This window comes from Macrosteles quadrilineatus, unplaced genomic scaffold (assembly GCF_028750875.1).
Source record: "Macrosteles quadrilineatus isolate MER2022 unplaced genomic scaffold, UCM_ALF_1.0 Scaffold_3__2_contigs__length_128488019, whole genome shotgun sequence".
Taxonomy (NCBI): Eukaryota; Metazoa; Arthropoda; class Insecta; order Hemiptera; family Cicadellidae; genus Macrosteles; species Macrosteles quadrilineatus.
In genome coordinates, this window is record NW_026542596.1 from 13,479,049 (window position 1) to 13,498,520 (window position 19,472).

Here is a 19,472-nt window from a genome sequence, read left to right on the forward strand (position 1 = left end):
TAACCATGAAAAGCCTTTCGAAATGCCACTCAAATCGGTACGGCAATCAATAGTGTTATTAATACTTATGAAGTACAACGGAGCGAAGGCCGCGGGTAACAGCTAATCCTCCATAAAAATCATTTGGGAGATTTAAATTTTCTGTTTTGTAATATTCTCTGTTACCATTAGGCGAACGTGCCACAATACTTCAATATTAAAAATTACTAGAGGTCGTCCAGTGGTCGAAACTCGACCAAAAATATGTAATGTACTCACTTAACTATTTTCACCCCACACTGTAAATAAAACATGTGATTGGAGTTTCCTCCATTTGTTTTGATTTTCTGTTTATATTTCGTTGTTATTTCGTAACCAGCATAGCAACGCATAAGATCCATGTTAATTTTTTACAACTTTTAAACTTATTTTTTGTGCTTATCTTTGAGCCTATTTAAATTTGTAAAGGGATTCTGCACACCTACAGGAAAATAGCTTTCCAACGGTATGCGTAGATTTTCCCTACGATGCACACGAGCTGAGAAAAAAGGTTTTAAAGAAACATGCTTGCCTATTAATATATAGATAGATTAGTTTTTTAAGCTTTACAAAATTATTTGGAAACTATTGCAAAACTTTATGATTTCATAGAAAAAAAATCGGAAGACCGATTTCTACCAATAAACCCCAAATTATTATTATTACCTTGAGTAACTTTTTTACTACTGAACCATTAATTTTACACACTATTAACCCGTTTCTATAGTCCGATCATGCTGGTATCAATTTATTTGAATACGTAAAGATTTTAAATTAACATACAATGTAAAGTTAACGCGTTTATAGTTTATTCGGAAACTTGTCCATCAATTAATTAGACTATTTCCTAATCCGTGTATAAATAATACAAATAATAAATTTATGTTAGACTTATATTATATTCAACCCTGATATAAAGTAGTTGCCTTTTGAACAGTATTCCAAGACTCAAATTTGTGAAATGGAGCGAATAAGTGGTCTTTGAATCAGGCTCAGTGAGGTCTTTCGGTGTGAAATTGGTCTCGTATTGTGAATGGGGCTTCCTTTAATACAAAACATGTATTCACATAATGTTACGAAAATGTCAATAGAAATAAAATAACACTGTACAGTTAAACATTTAACAATTTAACAGGCAGTTAATGAATATTATTCAATGTAGATGATATTTTTTACGTAATATTTTGTGTAATACTTGCAAGTAAAAATATTTTTATGTACCTTAAGTGATTATAATTCCCATATATACAGGGTGAAAATTAAGTCTTAGGGCTACTTTATAACTACTTTTATAGCTTTAAAACGAAAATCACAACCAAATTTTGCATATAATTACTGGTAGTATAGTTCGGCCGCTTAGAAAACGACCTGCGCACTAATGCTAAACCAATGCTGGAGGAGGTCACTTTCTAAGCGGCCGAACTATAGTAAGCTACTTTTTTGTGTACATGGTGATCGGGTTGTTCCCTATGGGGAAAACGGCCCGTAGACAGTAAGTTTAAAATCTTAAAGGTAAGCATAGGTTAGTATGTACATCAAATTAAGGTATTGTTGAACTAAACGAATGCTGCAAACTGGGCCACAAATGGACAGTCGACTCAAAATGGCAGCAATTCAAAGATTTCTTAATTCTTCCATTTTGAATATTCAAACGGCTGCCATTTGTTACTCAGCTGTTCTTTTTAGCTCAAATTTGCGGCGTTGTATTCTATTAACAAAGACCTTAAAAAATTTGATGTGCATATCAACATTTGCTTACGTTTATGATTTTCTTCCGTCATCTATCCGGCACCCCCTGAAGAGGTAGCATGCATGATAAGCATTGCCAATTTAATGTTTCTTTGGACAGCTGTAATGTTTGACTCAATTGTACATTTATTTGAGGTCCGGTTTGCGGCATCGTTTTTAGTTTAACAAGAACTTTAATTTGATGCACGATATCGACCTATGCTTACCATGAAGAGTTTCAGCTTACTCCCTATAGACCGACCCTAATTGGTGAGATCTGTTCGCCATATACACATAAACGTAGCTTACTATTACCAGTAATGATATGCAAAATTAGGTTGTGATATCATTTTTCGTTTGAAAGTTATTAAGTCATCCTAAGACTTAGTAATTGTCAACCTATATTCATGAAGATTATTTGTGGGCTTCACTCACCTTTATTTTTGTATGTGATGTCTAGGACTCGTAAGTATGCACACAGACACATACATACACAAAACACACAATCGTCCATGGCATCAAAAGTCCGACGTTTTGCGGAACTTACAAGAAACGTTCCGCTTCCTCAGGGTTGAAAAAAACTATTTTTTCCCAGACACGGGTCGAACGCGTAACCACGACTCAATATATATATTGTACACTAATTATCAGCCCTATTATTATTACTGTTAGTAATAATATATACATATATATATATATAATTACTTGTGTTAAGTAATTCAACTAATTGTACAAATTCAACTGTTTAAAAGGAGTTATAGACATAAAAGTGGGCAATTTCAAGTGGGGCTACGACCACGCAAGTGGGGCTGCCAAGTGGGGCAGCTAAAGGCTAAGTACGACATGTATAAAAGACTAGATTTGTATATTATCTTATTGAGATATTTCGTATGAGACAATCACAATCAAAGTAACATTAAACACAACAAAGTTGTTCAGGCATTCCTCACTTGTAAAGTTGTAATGGATTTAGTTAGACATAAAATATTAGGCAATTAACAGTTGCTGAGTTATCAGTCTGGTGGTTCTGCCGGTGCCTTATCATCACGTCAATGTTTCTTGATATCGCACTTGAAATTTACTATAAACTATATGTTTGAAGAAAAAGCAATTAAGTTTTAAATCATAAAAATTAACACTTGAAATTTAAAATATATCTTATATTATTAATACAGAAGTATTACGAGTTAGTAAGACCAAATAAATTAATTCTGTAGGAATATATGTAGATATGAAGAGTACACATCTATATATGCTTTGTAAGTATATCACCGACATGGATAAAGCTATGTACCTCCTAATAGCAATATCGGATATTAAACCCATAAAATGAGGTTGTAAAACCATGGGGTGCGCGGTGCAGTTTACGACACCTTTGTGACATATTTGGAGAACCGACAGCAGGTCGTCTCGATAGCTGGAGCTAAGTCCCGAGCTCTCAATGTTCCTCACGGGGTGCCTCAGGGATCGGTTGTGGGCCCTGTCCTCTTTCTGATAGCCATAAACGATCTTGAGCTAAGTGGCAATGCACTCAGGTTTGCTGATGACACTACCCTAATTTCTGTTGGTAACAATCCAGGAACTGCCTCAGAAAGAGCTGAAGTGATGTTTAGGGCAGCAAAGGACTGGTTTGAGACAAACAAATTAAAACTAAACCAGGACAAGACACAAAAATCCTGTGCTCACTTAATTCAAACTTGGCTCAGGACGTTGTCAAGGTAAATCTGCTAGGCTTTACGATTGACCCAAAGCTGAGTTGGAAAGACCATGTGGATAACGTGGCTAAGAGGTTGTCGAGAGTAATACATCTTCTCAGGAAGTTAACGAGACTAGTTGATAAAGCTTACCTAGTTGTGGTCTACCACGCTTTATTCCACAGCCACGTTACTTACGGTCTCCAGCTATGGGGTCATGCAGCTAATGTCTCCAGAATCCTAATGCAGCAGAAGAAAGCTCTGAGAATTATGACTGGCAGTGGGCGACAGGAGCACTGCAAGCCTATATTCGCTGACTTGGGCATACTCACCATACACAGTAACTACATCCTTCAATGTGTTAGCTACGTACACTCCAATGTAAATACCTTTACCACCAGACAGCAGGTGCATGCGCATAACACCAGACGCAAAAATCACATTGACGTACCCTATTGTAGGCTCAGCAGGACAAAAGACGCTTTCCCTGTCATGGCCCTCAGACTGACCAATAAGTTGCCGGTTGCAGTAAGGGATTTAAACCACAATCAGTTTCAAGCAAGGTTAAAGTGTTGGCTAAAAGCTAGGCCGTATTACTCTCTCAAGGAATTCTTTGAGGACGACCTCACAGGACTCTAAATCTACCGCCATAAAGTTTTTAAGTTTTTTAAGTTAAGACTAAATGGAAGTCTGTATATACTGTAAATAGTTTATTATTATTTTTTTTTGTAAATATTGACGCAGCCTATCCAGCTTATGCTGGTATCAAGCCAAGGAGGAGGTAATAAGGTAATTGCTCTTACTTGTGCTCTCTGCAGCCCGGTATACAACGGCTCTAGCGTAGCGTTGTCTTCACTGTTGACTATTTACTTGACAAATAAACTAGAGTGGACATCAACAATGGCTGTTCAACCATCCTAGATAACACAGTGACATTACAAACCATACTCTGTTGCACTATAAGCAAATTTAAACCTATTGAAATACAATAATTGATTACTAGAGCTCGCCCCATGGTCGAAACTGGACCAAAAGTATATTGTGCAAACTTCTATCTGTTCAACCCACGCTGCAAATACAACATGTGATTTGAACTTCTTAAATTTGTTTTGATTTCTGTTTATATTTTGTTGTTATTTCGTCACCAACATGGGATCCCATAAGGCCCATGTTATTTTTTTTATTTTAAATTTTTTTTGTACTTATTTTTGAGCCTATTTTAATTTATAAATGGATTCTGCACATCTACAGGTAAATATCTTTCTAACAGTATGCGTAGATTTTACCTGCGATGCACAGGAGCTGAGAAAAAAGGGTTTCAATAAACATGCTTGTCTAACAATAATATTATATAGAACTAGCCCCATGTTAAATCTCCATTTTCTGACCAAATTTCTCATAAATATTCTCCAAAATACAAATAAAACCTGCACATAGGACCGATAACCTTTCTTTTGGTTCAACCTGCGTGTAAATCGGTCCAGTAGTATGGTCATGCTAGCTGTCATCAGTTTTGCAAAAGTTTTTTAATTTATAAGATTATTACTCCCTCATTGAGTGAAAAAATACAATAAAGAGTTGAAGAATATAATTTTTATTTTTTTTTAGAGTAACGGACGTGGTGATTTACTTATCATTACATGTTTACGCAACAAAAATATAATGTGTATATTGTAATATGATTCTCAAAATGTATAACAATTTTCTGTTTATCATAACTAAATGATTGATTGAAAGTACACAGGGTTCGTTAATGCTGGAGATGTTTGCTGTAAATTTGAATGATCAATTAACGCAACAGTATATTAGTTAGTAGAAAAATCTCCAATCCGGACAAGTAACAATCAAGCCAATCTATCTATATATTAATAGGCAAGCATGTTTCTTTAAAACCTTTTTTCTCAGCTCGTGTGTATCGTAGGGAAAATCTACGCATACCGTTAGAAAGCTATTTTCCTGTAGGTGTGCAGAATCCCTTTATAAATTAAAATAGGCTCAAAAATAAGCACAAAAAATGAATTTGAAATTTAAAAAAATTAACATGGGTCTCATGGGTTGCTATGGTGATGACGAAATAACAACAAAATATAAACAGAAAATCAAAACAAATGGAAGACATTCCAATCACATGTTTTATTTACAGTGTGGGGTGAAAATAGAGAAGTTTGCACAAAACATACTTTTGGTCGATTTTTCGACCACGGGGCGTGCTCTCGTCTATATTTAATACGCGACATGAAACTTTGTGAACAATAAGGCTTTTTTGTTTTAAGATTTAACCCCACATATTATATACCAAAATGTTCGTCTAGGTGTGTAGATGTGCAAACTGGCTTTAGATTTTTGAAATATATCTTTTTAAGGGCGTGGGCTGCCCTCAAAGTTCCTTCCATAAGGATAACATTGTGATTGATTTGAATGTTATTATATTCTGAAACAGATGTCAATACATTAGTTTACAAAAAATTAAATCCCAGCTGTTTTGTTTGGTTTTGAAATGTAAACAGTTTGCGTGTTTAAAAAAATAATTAGAAACCCGGCAAAGAAATGCTACCTATAGCACACAACGAGAGAAAAGTTTTACATTATATTTTCCCGACGACAAAGAAATATTGCCGGTCGGACACGGCGAGTCAACAAACGATAAGCAATACAAAACGTAAGTAGCCCAGACGAGGAGCTGGAACAGTTAGTGGCAACGTGTATACTTACAATATTACACTGACAAATACAAGAATTCAGCCGCATTCACTTGGCGAGATGGTATTAAAATGTCAGAAATGTGGTACGCTACATTTTAAAGAAGAACAAAGAGAACGAGGCAAAGGATTTTCATCTTGCTGTCATAAAGTAAAAGTGAATATACCAACATACTGAGAAATCTATTATATCCAGAGCTTACTTAATGGAGCAAATCATTTGAGGAGAAACTACAAAGGGAACATTAGATCGTACAACTCTGCGCTCGCAATGGTCAGCACTTGAGCTAAAATTGAAGAACATAACGGTGGAGAGCCTTTCATGTATAAGGTGCACGACACAATTCATCAATCAATTGGCACCTTTCAACCGTCATAAGGGGAGCATCCCACATATGCCCAAGTTTATATCTACGGACGTCGAAACCGCTGTTCAAGAACTCATGCACATTTTGACTCAACATCTGGTTGATATTAATCCATACGTGCAAGTTTTCAGCACGATGAGCTCCGTCCTGCAAAATACTCATACTGAACAGCAAAAAGACCTTAGCATGCATATAGCCAACGATCGAGCTCAAGACCAACGTCGATAAACCGATGCAACTTCTAACGACGTTGCTATCCTAATTTATTATTCGTGCGAATTCGCACGGGTTCACCTAGTTAATATAAAATGCCAACAGGCTTTGGTCTTTCCCCTCATTTTTTTTGGTTTGCAAGTAATTTTAATTTATGATTGGCTGAATATTCAAACTCTTAGGCATTATGAAACTAAACGAATCCACAAGTTCAAAGCCACAAATTTTTGTATCAAAGTATAAAGTACAAATCTATTTTCATGGTGGTGACTCATGATTAGTAAATATACACTAAATGGTCTATGTTATCTTTCCTCGCAAAGTAATCCTTTGCAGTACTACTACAACGAACCACTCGACGAAGAAAGATAACATAAACTACTTTGTGTAAATTTATATTTTCTCTTACTATGGGTACACTTAGATTTGTACTGTTAGACTATTTATATTCATAACTGTAGGTTTTAGGCGGGTTATTGCTTATGACAAGCTGATTATCATTCAATGTCCATCCTTAAATATCTATTATCTCGGACTTTCTCACAAATCATGCATTCATATTTGCGATGTAACTTCAAAGCAATTCACATGAAAAAAACGTATATGAGTATTTCAAACTATATCCGTTAAAAATAAACTTAATTGAAAACTATCTCTCCCTCGTTGTATGAAAATATCTATGTTTTATCTATGATATAACCAAATCATAATATCCGTATTAGGTTAATACGTTTGGGTGCCTCATAATCCTTAGATAGCTGCGAGCAAAATATCGATAATGTATTAGGCACGTGGCCAATAACTCTGCCTTACAAGTTTCCAGATGGTCTTTAGCACGGCGATATTTTACAATAATTTGTTTATAAAGCCACTTCATGATGACGCCTTCCTTTAAGCGAACATTTATTTAATACTTGAAGAAAGTCTAGTAAATACGTATGAATGTGTATAAAAATATCGCGTGTAAGTGAAAAAATCTTTGGTTGGTAAGTTATATTGGTCCTAGAAAATGCCCATTAATACGGGGACCACATCAAACCTAGAGATAAAGCGCATTTTATTTTTTCTGATTGAGTTTTTCCTTAAATGTCCCATGTCAGATTTATTCCCTTGTTAAATAACATTATGCATGTCATTACTTTAGTACTGTGATAGGTGGTAGCTGGTTTACAGTTTAAATTAAATTTCAAGATAGCTGGAAACAGTAAGCTGGGCTAAAATTAGGTATATAAAAATGTATTTGAAAAAATGCTTTAAAACATATTTTGTTTACATTATCGATGTTATACTTTCAGACTTTAGGTAAACAACTGTAGAAATAAAAAAAATCCCCTTATCCGCTACCTAAAATAATAGTTACATTCAAGACATGCGAATATATAAAAAAAGCAACGAATGAAGTATTATAAATGCTGTAAAGTTTGTCTAAAGAATACAATCTCTACTTCAAAATTACTGATAAATAACTGAAAAATGTAAAACGTGAAATTTAAATGTCTTTAGTCACAGGTATTGTCACGGAGTTCAGTGAAGTATTTTTTCCACTGGAAGTAACGCCAAAAGAATTTTCTCCTCAATGGATTGTTTATTTCAAACATAGTTTCTAATCTGAACAGGAATTTTTAATCTCTAATAACATATTGTAAAGAGGTAATACGCTTTGTGTGCATAATCCCGCTGTACCAGGGAGAGATAAATTATAAAAAATTATACAATTAAATACCCACTATTATAAGGCAAAAGAACATTCAATATCGTAACGATGTTTTCTGAAGTCGTGTTCCGTATTTGAGGTGCTTTGGTATTGGTAGTTAGAATAAAGGAGTTGTGTTATAAAACCCACTAATCACTAATGGTTAACTCTATAGGGCGGATTTCAGTGATGGGAATCTCACAGTACCGTGATTTAGAATTCTACTCGAGTGACCAATCCTTTGGTTCAGCAGATAGATATATTTACCTATGCGCTCCCTCATTGAGTCACGGAATTGTGAGAAAGCCAACGGTTAATGTCCGTTGTCGGAGTTTCACTTGGACAACGGTGTTCAAAAATGTTAACCTACATAGAAATTAACAATATAGATCCTTAGAAGAAAATTATCCACATTGGATTACTCTGTCCACTAGACACCATGAGTTAGTTCATAATGGTGCAAAGAAGACTATTTTATGCATATTATAGTTGCATATTTATGTACAGTACTAGATATAGTTAAACGTAGAAACTGACTCAAAATAGTAACTGCAACATAGTAGAACAAAAATAGTAGAAGAATAAAAACATAGTAGAAAAACTACAACATATAGTACAAAATAGTAACAACTTTTCTTAGATAAATATATTTTGTACTAATTAATGGTATATATTAACGAACACATGTAATATGATAAATTATAGTATTGGACAGTAAAGAAATTGTTTTAATATAGTACGAATCATATTTTTATTTAAAAAGGAAAAGTATTTGACTGCTTTACTCATATTATTCTATCATCGTTTCGCTTACGACCGTTGCTGATGACGTCATCAAGGAGGCGAGGAAATATATTTAGGTAATCTGTCTTTGTAAACAGTTTATGCTTACCTTTGACGTATAACGTATAGCAACATCTAGTTGACAAAAGTGGTTTAAACTATTCCCACTTTCCCTTGTTAAACGACCATGATTATTATTATTTACAGTACTACAGAAAAAATAAAATTTGATAACAAAAACAGCTGATCAATCAATACATTCTGGAACAACGTGAAACTAAATTTTTAATCTGGAATGCAAACAAAGGAGAAAGCAGCCCGTCTCAAAATAGTTTAGTCTTTGAATATTTCTAACAAGATTTCATCAATTGTTCCGGCTCAAATATCCCATGAAATCCGGTCTTAAAATCCTTGTTCAACAGTTGACTAGTATTTTCCCATTGGTGTGTTTGGTCCTAACTTTAAAAATGGGCGATTTCTTGCTGGGAAACACAATAGAAGCGGTTTAAACGTATAAACTTGTAGCAGTATTGTAAAAATACAACATACAGAAAGCTTAGAAAATGTTTGGGGATGAGACCACACAAGCTACTTACATACAAAACTTAAGGTACTAAAAAAATTACACGGTTTATTCATCAAAATTATCCCTAACTAAAAGTATACACTTAAGACTAACAAGTGTTCTCACAGTAAATTTCAACAAGAACCTTTATCATTCTAGTTTGTATTTGTGTTGGTTTTCCTTTTATGGTTAACATATAACTTCCGTTGATTGTGTTAGCATACGTTAAAATTTAATTTAAATGATTTAAGTACTACATTGTTTAAACTAGTTTCTCACTTATCATTCTTTTTATTACTTCTGTGTGGGCGAGATTTTTCTGAAAAGTTTAGCCACCAAACATTAATAAAAACTTCACGAGAGAACTGTGTTTTAACTAGTATCCGTTTAATGTTAGATTAGAAACAATCATGTTTCTTTTCCTTGTTTTGAAAGCTGGAAAGTGACTAAAACGATTATTCAATGGCAAATTTCATTTTAAGGCTTGTTTATGGCTGATAGCTAAGTGGTAAGAAGGATTGAAGGTATTACTGTTTTCCATTTTAACTATTGTTGCTATAAAAAGTAAAATCCGACCTAGCCAGTCCAGACACCTACGTCACTCTAGGAAACCAACAAGGCAGAACCTTGTTGTGATAAAAACCTAATTATTATTAAAATATTATTTAGTAGACTTGCTTTTGTGTCGAATTAACCTTTTAACAAATAATAGAATTTAAGTATTTAAAACAATAACACAGTTCATTAGCTAAAATAATTTTATTAAGTTTTTTAGTTGTGATATATTTTAATCAATACTATTTATTTAAGATAATTCCAAAAACATTGTTTGAGTTTTAGTAGACGTAAAATTCATACGTTCTAGTTGCAGTAAATCTTACGAATTACATGAATATTATATTTACATTTTTACCATCGGCAAAAGATTGTGTTAATGACAAAGCTATCATAGTAAGATTCTTAGATTGCTTTTGTACTTTCCAGTAGTTACTTACATACTCACAAGCATTCTATGTCAAACAAAATAAACCATTATATAACTGTTGTTGATCTATTTATAACCGGCAATGTTTTACAGAGTTACAAGGTAAGAGTACTTCATATATGATTTATATTAGCATGGTAGTCATAAAACATTTTAAGTATGTTATAATCTGGTTGAAAACGTTTCAATCAATGTAAATTCAAAGCGGAATGAAGAGGCTTTCAACACAGTAATGTATGCGAACAGATGTAATTTATTTTCAGAAGTAATTAAATCCAGCTCCAACAGGTTTCAGATTTACGTTCAGTAATTGTTCACCTCATGTTACAAAGTAATGAATTGGATAAGTTTGAGAATGCTAATCATCAACTCCTTATCATCTATGAAAGATAACGCCTTTTAATGGAATGGTTTTTTAAGATTATTATAATTTTCATGCCCTTCACTTTAAAATAATATACCGTGTCCCAAAAAAAAACGGAACAATGTTATTTACTTATAAAAAGCTTATTTACAATCACACGATAAACTAATTACATTTTAACTGACACAAATATTCCTAAGTTTTGTTTGATATCATATGTGTTAATGATTTTCAACATGATTGCCATTGTTGGCAAAAAGATAGTCAATACGGCTGTCCAATTCAGCCCACACTCTATGGCGCATTTCGTCAGTAATGTTAGTAAATGCTGCATTTATTCTTTGCCTCAATTCTCGGACATCGGAAACTTCTGTCTTATAAACTTATAATTTTGACAAATTTAACTCACATGCTGCACAGCGAACAGACTTTTGAGGGTCGTAAAGAAATAATTGTTGCACGTTTTCAATCAATTCATTTTGGATTTTCGGCCTACCTTTACCTTTGAAATGTTGTAAGCTTCCAGTTAACATACATTTGTCATACCAGGCTCGAATGCTGTTCCGTGATGGAGGACGTCGACCATAGCGTCTTCTAAATGTTCTTTGCACTGCAATATCTGACTTACTTTGAATGTACCACTCAACGCATTGCGCTTTCTCTCGTGCGTTCATGGTGCCTGCTTAATGACAGGGCAGTGTTTTTAAATTTCAAGTTTCAAGCGACAACAATGAATCAGCTGATAGTTACAATTGATATTGATCAAAACTTCATGAGCTCAGTTATCATATGACCACCTTCAAAGTCGACTAGGTATGCCTGGACGTATTATACAGTATAACAATTTAAAATTGTTCAGTTTTTTTTGGGACACGGTGTATAATTAATTAAATTACTGTGTAAAATCATAATATTTTATGACATCTATCCATCTATCTATCTATATTATTAATACGCTACATGAAACTTTGTGTACAATAAGGCTTTTTCTGTTTTAAGATCCATCCCCACATATTATATACCAACATTTTCGTCTAGGTGTGTAGATTTGCAAACTGATCTTATATTTTTTTTAAACACCCTTGGGCTCTGCCCCAGTGGCTTTTAGGTTCCCATGTTATTCTTATGAAGAACTTATTTGTTTACATTATCATCAGCTGGATAATTTAACATTTTAGTTAAAATTTAAGGAGACGTGTGCTACAAGGATTTACTGACTTGAAATGAAATATTTTACTTTTTGAATTTGGGTTGGCGTAAATTACAATGGAAAAAAGTTTGTAAGCCTGGACAATTTGATATACTAGAAAGATATCTGGATTAACACTGTGCTGCATTTATTGAGCAATCATTGAAAGAGCCGATTTGTTAGTTTTTTGTAAGTGTTATACCCCACTACATATTATGTTTAAAGTGTCATCATACTTATTGGAAAATATATTTTAAGTTCAATGAGAGTTAAAGTAAAATCTAAGATTTATTGTTTTCATACGAAAAATTTCTCAGCATTTTTCATCACAAATTGACATTTAATTAACTAAACAACCAACTGTTTGGAATAGCTAATTAATACCTTTCAATTTGTGTACTTTATAACAGTTGTAACGCCCCTTTTTAACTTAACAAGAGCACATATTAGTTTTAAAGCTTCAATGAAACATAAAATTATGTATAACTGTAGTGTTGAACAAATTTATAGCAGCTTTAGTATGCAAATCATCCAAGTGACAATCATAAACCTTTGGAGACAACAGTCATTTCTAACAATAGTCCTTTGTTTTTATTTAGATTAATCCTTTGTTTCATGGCTTGTAATAATTTGAGTCCCTTTTGTTATGATTACTATACGAACACTTGTAGAATTTATAATGAGAAATATTGTTTCTAATATGGTTCTAAACTAAAAATTATAAATATCTTTCATTTAACAATTAGCTAAATTTTAAATTGAGGTATTTTTTATGAATGAAATTAATGAGTATAGAATATTGATTTAAACAATAAAGACCGTTGTAGTATATATTCTAGTTAAACCTTGATATATACCATGTTCTGTGTTATAATAAAGACATGTAACTTTTGTATATTTTACTTTAACTCTTGATGCGAATTATACTTTTATTAAAATTTATTTCAACCTATACGTATTCTATAAAACTGTAGTAAAATAAATAGCAATGCTACTAGATGAAATTTAATTTGTAAACTAAATATCACGAAACAATTTGATTGCAACCATTAGCCTTTGCAGAGTCTTTAGAATTTCTTTAACCTGTATATCGATTGCCTATATTTTGTTTTGAAATCAAAGGCCAATGTTTGAGGTTCCATAATGTAAGTGTTTTCTTGACGTAAATCGTGCATCGAACGCAATATGTAATTCAGTAAATGTGAAACCATACGTTTTTATGGTTGTTTATACAACAATTTTGAGTTTAAATAAAGAATGCAGTTTTAACGTTTAATCTTTAATTTATATAAGTAAAACGTGTCAAAATCAAACTCGTAATAATTATGTTTCTTGCAAGTCTTTAACACGTTGGACACATAGAATCAGAAACATTTCTTTTAAAAAGTTGCAAAATGCATTTACTTACTGTTGCAAAATGCATTCCTTACTGTTGTAAAGTTGAGCCAAAGATTAATCTATGGTTTAAAACTTTCCCGCCAAATTTACACCCTCAAAGTAAACCATAACCATAAACAACTGCAGTAGTTGTGTAAGTCACAACTGTTAGTAACACTGTACCAGTCTGGGAGAACTTTAACCCAACTATTAAACTGAGTTTTATGATAGTTTATCTCCTACTTGCATTCACGATTAGTTAACTCTTAGAATTCCTTACATTAGATCTACTACTAACCTGCAGGAAAATATAAAGAACATACCTATTGCAATACCTACATGTTATCAAACACAGGGACAAATGAAAGAATCAGAAAAAATTTAAAATAACGCACTAGTAAATTATAGTGTTTACAAACATTTTGTGGTTAACATGTATTTTTGAAGCAAAAGCACATTGAAATTGATGATAAAAACTTGATTTGAAGACTCGATCACGTAGAATTTACCGGTTTCAAGTTTTAGATACGAAATATTCAGAAGAAAGTATTCCATTATTATAAAAATACACCATACTAATTTTCATTTATCAAATTTTCATACGATTCAGGTTTTTAGGTGAGCAAAACTAGATAAAACCCAGATTTTTCTGTGTAAAAGGAGACAGAGAGGCCCAGAAGTAAGCTGTTGACTCAAGGTAAAGTGCTAGAGTGTTTCTTATGTCCACATCTCACAGATGACAAATGTTATGTTAGCTCTGTACCTAAATAGCCCTCAACGAAAAATATATATAAACAGTGTTTGCAATAACTTCTTATGATACAGTCACAGTGTATTTAGTTGTCGTTTGGATAAATAATAATTGAGCATACAAATCCTTATTTTTTTAAGTTTCATGAGTTAATATTCTAATATTTTTAACAAACGATCTATAGTCTTTCACCAATAAAATGCAGGAGACAACATCATAGATTGAGGATTATAATTCAGTCTCTCGGTCAGCTACAGTTTGCAACTGACAAATGTTTCTGGTGCATATTGGTAGGGTAGGGCCGCCTTAAATATACGTTGATTCCGTTAGAATTAAGAGGAAAGATGGATTGTTTAATTGATTCTTTTACATTTATGATGATCCATAAATGATAAGAAAACTTTGTTTTTATAGATAGGGTATATTTTGATTGAAGTAAAATCTTCATTGAAATTAATCCTAGTTAGTAATATTTTCTTCTAAATCCAATTAAAATTAGTGTATAAACCTCTTCATGCCTAAATAGTGTCAGTATTATAAATGCTTTTTTATAGTTATGAAATTAAAATAATTCTCCAAGTCTATGGAACTTCATACCCTTATTTTCCAATATCTTATATATTAAAAAGACTTTTGCAAAACTTATAACAACTAGCCTGACCATACTACTGGATCCAATTACACGTGGGTTGTACCAAAAGAAAGGTTTTTGGTTCTATATTTGCAGACTTTATTTGTATTTTGAAAATATTTATGTTAATTGGGTCAAAAATGGAAATTAAACTTTTCTTGTGTAGATTTAACATGGAGCCAAATGTTTAAGCTTACGACAGCCACCTTGACCATACTACTGGACCGATTTACACGCGGGTTGTACCAAAAGAAAAGGTTATCGTTCAAATATGTGCGGGTTTTATTTGTATTATGAGAATATTTATGTTAATTGGGTCAACAATGGAAATTGAACTTTTTTTATGGATATACAACACGGGGCTTTGAAACACTTTTTTCTCAGCTCCTCTGCATCGCAGGGAAAATCGCGGCACACCGTTAGAAAGATATAAACAACAAAATTTAAACAGAAAGTAAAAACAAATGGAAGCAATTCCAATCACATGCTTTATTTACAGCGTGGGGTGAAAATAGAGAAGTTTGTACAACACATACTTTTGGTCGAGTTTTCGACCACTGGGCGAGCTCTACAGTAGTTTGTATGTAACATTTAAATTAATTAAATAGTTATGTTAGATTAAACAGAAAAAAGTAGTATGTTTTTACTGACCACGTAACTTTCGACGTTTAGACATTTCTGTATAATTTAAATATTTTGTCATAGACCACCATCATCAATGCAGCATTAAATACAACCAAATTGTATATAATGAAATTTTAGTTAGAAATTTTCTACTTGTAAAGTTATAATGGACTCAGTTTGACATAAAATATTAGGCAATTTAACAGTTGCTGAGTTATCAGTATGGTGGATCCGCTGGTGCCTTATCAAGACGTCAAAGTTTCTTAATTTTGCTCTTTCAATTCATTATACATGACATATTTGCAAGAAACAGCAGTTTCAATCTCTTCTGCAAAATATTGCTTGACATTTTAAAGTAGACATGAATGATTAATACTGAAGTATTATGAACTATAAAGAGAGTGCACAAGGAATGTAGAAAAGAGGAATAATATACAAATGTATGTATTATTTATGAGTTATTACGATTAGCGCCTAACTTCTGGGTAACGGAACTATTACTCAGTCAAATAGCATTAGTAATTCGAACCCAGTCATTGAGAGCAAAAGTCCCTCCTAGGATTGAAAAAATTAAAATGCCCATTTCAGTGTGCAGGGTTATTCATTAGAATGGTGCAAGTAAGGTCGATTCATTTGTGTACTCTGAGCTTCAAACTCATGTTATAAGAATTACACTGTTTTTCAAATTAAAAAGTTTTTATTTACATTAAGAAACACATTACATGCAATACAAACGCACGATATAAGCTCCATTGAAAACTCTGCAAATATCCATGTGAAATACCAACCCAGCCGAGATATTCTGTAGGATTTCCTTCATAGGACGGCCCGGACTCTCCCGGCACACAAACATCCAGTAGTCTTGGATTGCCTTACCCAACGAGCTAAGCAGTTCCGACGAGGAGCCTCCTTCCTAAATTTGGTCCGAAAGATCCGCTGAAGACTAACAATTACATTAGTTCGAGCAAACTCTAAAACACAATAGTTATTTGTATAACTAGTGAGCAAATTGGCACTTTGCTGCACACGAGAGCATTGTTTACTCATGAATGATCTCGAATGCAGCAAAGGCCTTTTGCACTCGTGTTACACATTATATTTTTCCTACTGTCACTATAAAGCATATGAATCTCTATATAGTCTTTCAAACACTGTACAACACGTTTTTAGGTTCAGCTGACAACACAAATGGTGCCCTAGAGAAAGTAGTACCCGGTTCGAATCACTCCGCTATTTTTCCTCGGCAAGAAATGTGCTCCACGACTTGAGAAAATAGTTCCGTGGGTTTTTATAATTTGAAGTGGTTTCCGCGCCTAAAAAAATGCTTTAAAGGTATTTTATTGCTTATTAAGATCGTAGGAATGTTTTAAAACGTTTAAAAGAAAAGTCCAGAAAGTCCAGAAATACCGAAACTATAAACACGAAATGACAGGTTAAATCATAGTTATAATAGTCAATCAGCTGCTCATAGCTGCTCATTAAGTGTTGCCAACCTATTTCCAAGCGTACACGGATTACGTGCATAGTAGAACCACGCTGTTTTGTGTTGTTTCGTTGGATTCCTGATGTGCGCCAAAGTATAAACCGTACGACAAAGTATAAATATGCAGCATTAGCAGCTTTCTGTACTATGAACAGTACAAGGAAGCCAACTTTGTCGGGTGACTGTAGGAAAAATGCTTTTTTTATTGTTTTGTAGTAGCCATTTGTTGACAGCATTTGTGGTACTCAACTAAAAAAATGAGACAAAACATAACCTTGTCAAAACAACTTTATACACGCCCTTTCCATTTTTGTAACAATCAGCTTTTTAATTACAGAAGAAGGCGTACCAACCGTTAAGCTTTGCACCATTCTTATTGAATAATCCCGTATACTTGTAACTGGCATAACCTAACACATTTACAGACAAAAATACTACTATAAAGTAAAGAAATTGCAACGATTTATAATAGGTGATTGTATGTTATATGAATAAACAAATTAAATTATCTATTAAAACAAATAAAAATACCTATTAATCTACTCATGAAGATATATCATTTCTGTAATGGTAAAAGGTAACGGTACAGGTAAAGTAAAAGGTATCAAAGCTATTATCACGTTTTTTTTGTGTCCCATAAAATTTTGATATAGCTTTGAACAAATTATTGATAATGTATTAGGCGTGAGGCAAGTAACTCTGCCTTACAAGTTTCCAGATGGTCTTTAGCACGGCAATATTTTATAATAATGATGAGATAAAGCCACTTCATGATGACGCCTTCCTTTAAGGAAATATTTATTTTACACTTAGTAAAAAGCGCAATAAAAGAGTGTAAAACTGAACATTTTATTTTAGGAAATAAGTTTTTGACCGTTCAATCATATTGTTCATAGATTATGCTCATTTCAGTAGGGGATTTTTACTTCTTAATTAAGGTTTTCAATATTTAATTATACTTTAAAATTGTCAAACACAATCGGAATCATTTGTGAGACATAACCACTTAACACATAACGCCAACATACATCGTTTTGATGCACTGTTACAGAATATGAGTTTATTAATTTGTCAACATTGAAAGCAGTTTGAGATGGAATAAAACATATTTGATTCCCCCGCACCTGCGTCAGATTTTGTCTGGGGACATTGCTAACCGTGTTCTAAAAATATAAATTCTTCAATAAAAAATATATTTCATTTCATAGGAACCCATTCAACAATTAATTTGTATACAGATTTTATATGTTTTTATTGATCAGTTATGGTATAATAAGTGGAACAAATATAGGGTTTATTTTAATTCAATAATACCTACTTTACAACATTAAAATAAAAGTTATTTTATATCATGAATAAATCATTTATTTTTCACCAAACTATGCTGTTTATAGCAGTTTTACAAACGTTGATTGGAGGCTGAAAGTAGCGTATTGCTGTCCAGTGTCCATGTCATCGGTATTTTAGGACCGAGCAGCTTTTTACATCCCTAGGGCTGAAAATCAGCTGTTAACTTATTTACTTAAAACCTTAGTGTATATTAAATACACAAGCATTGTCCATGCATTGCAATAGACTTGTTTGATTGTAACCGCTGCCTAGCAACTATTTATTATTTTTGCTGATTCAATATTTCTTCGCATAACAGTTAATAGTTGTGTGCATTTATTGTAAATATTTTTTTGTATAACGTGAAATTAGCGCTCATACCACTGGCCGAAAGGGTTTTGCAGCTCTCGATCATTAGTATTATCTCAACTTCGTCTCGAACCTAAAAAAGATCTCGAGCCAGCAAAACCTCATTTTCGGCCCTAGGTACGAAATATAATATTAAAACATACGGATGTGACGAAATATATGTCTATGTAGAAATAGTTCTTTTTTGGATCAGAAATGTCGTAATGATACTAACATTTTTACAAACTTTATAAAATTTCCTGATAATTTTAAAAGTGAAAATCAATTATTTAATTTATAAGATTCAGGTCTTATGGTTTAGTATTGATAATTAAAGGAATTAAGTAAAAGTCATAAACATCAGTTTTAAAACACTGCATTTGCATTTATGTAATAAGCAAAAAAACTCTTTTGAAAAATTTACATAGAATTCTGATGTATATTTGACTATTTTTATATTTACTATGAGTTTAAACCTGTTATGTTATTGAGCTCCTATGTGGCTTTGTGTATTTACTATACTATTACCACAGAATATAGAATATGTGATGTTTTTGATATTATTTTTCTTTGATATTTCTATTTTATAATGACCGAAATGCCGAGAAATTCAATCGTAATTATTTAGCT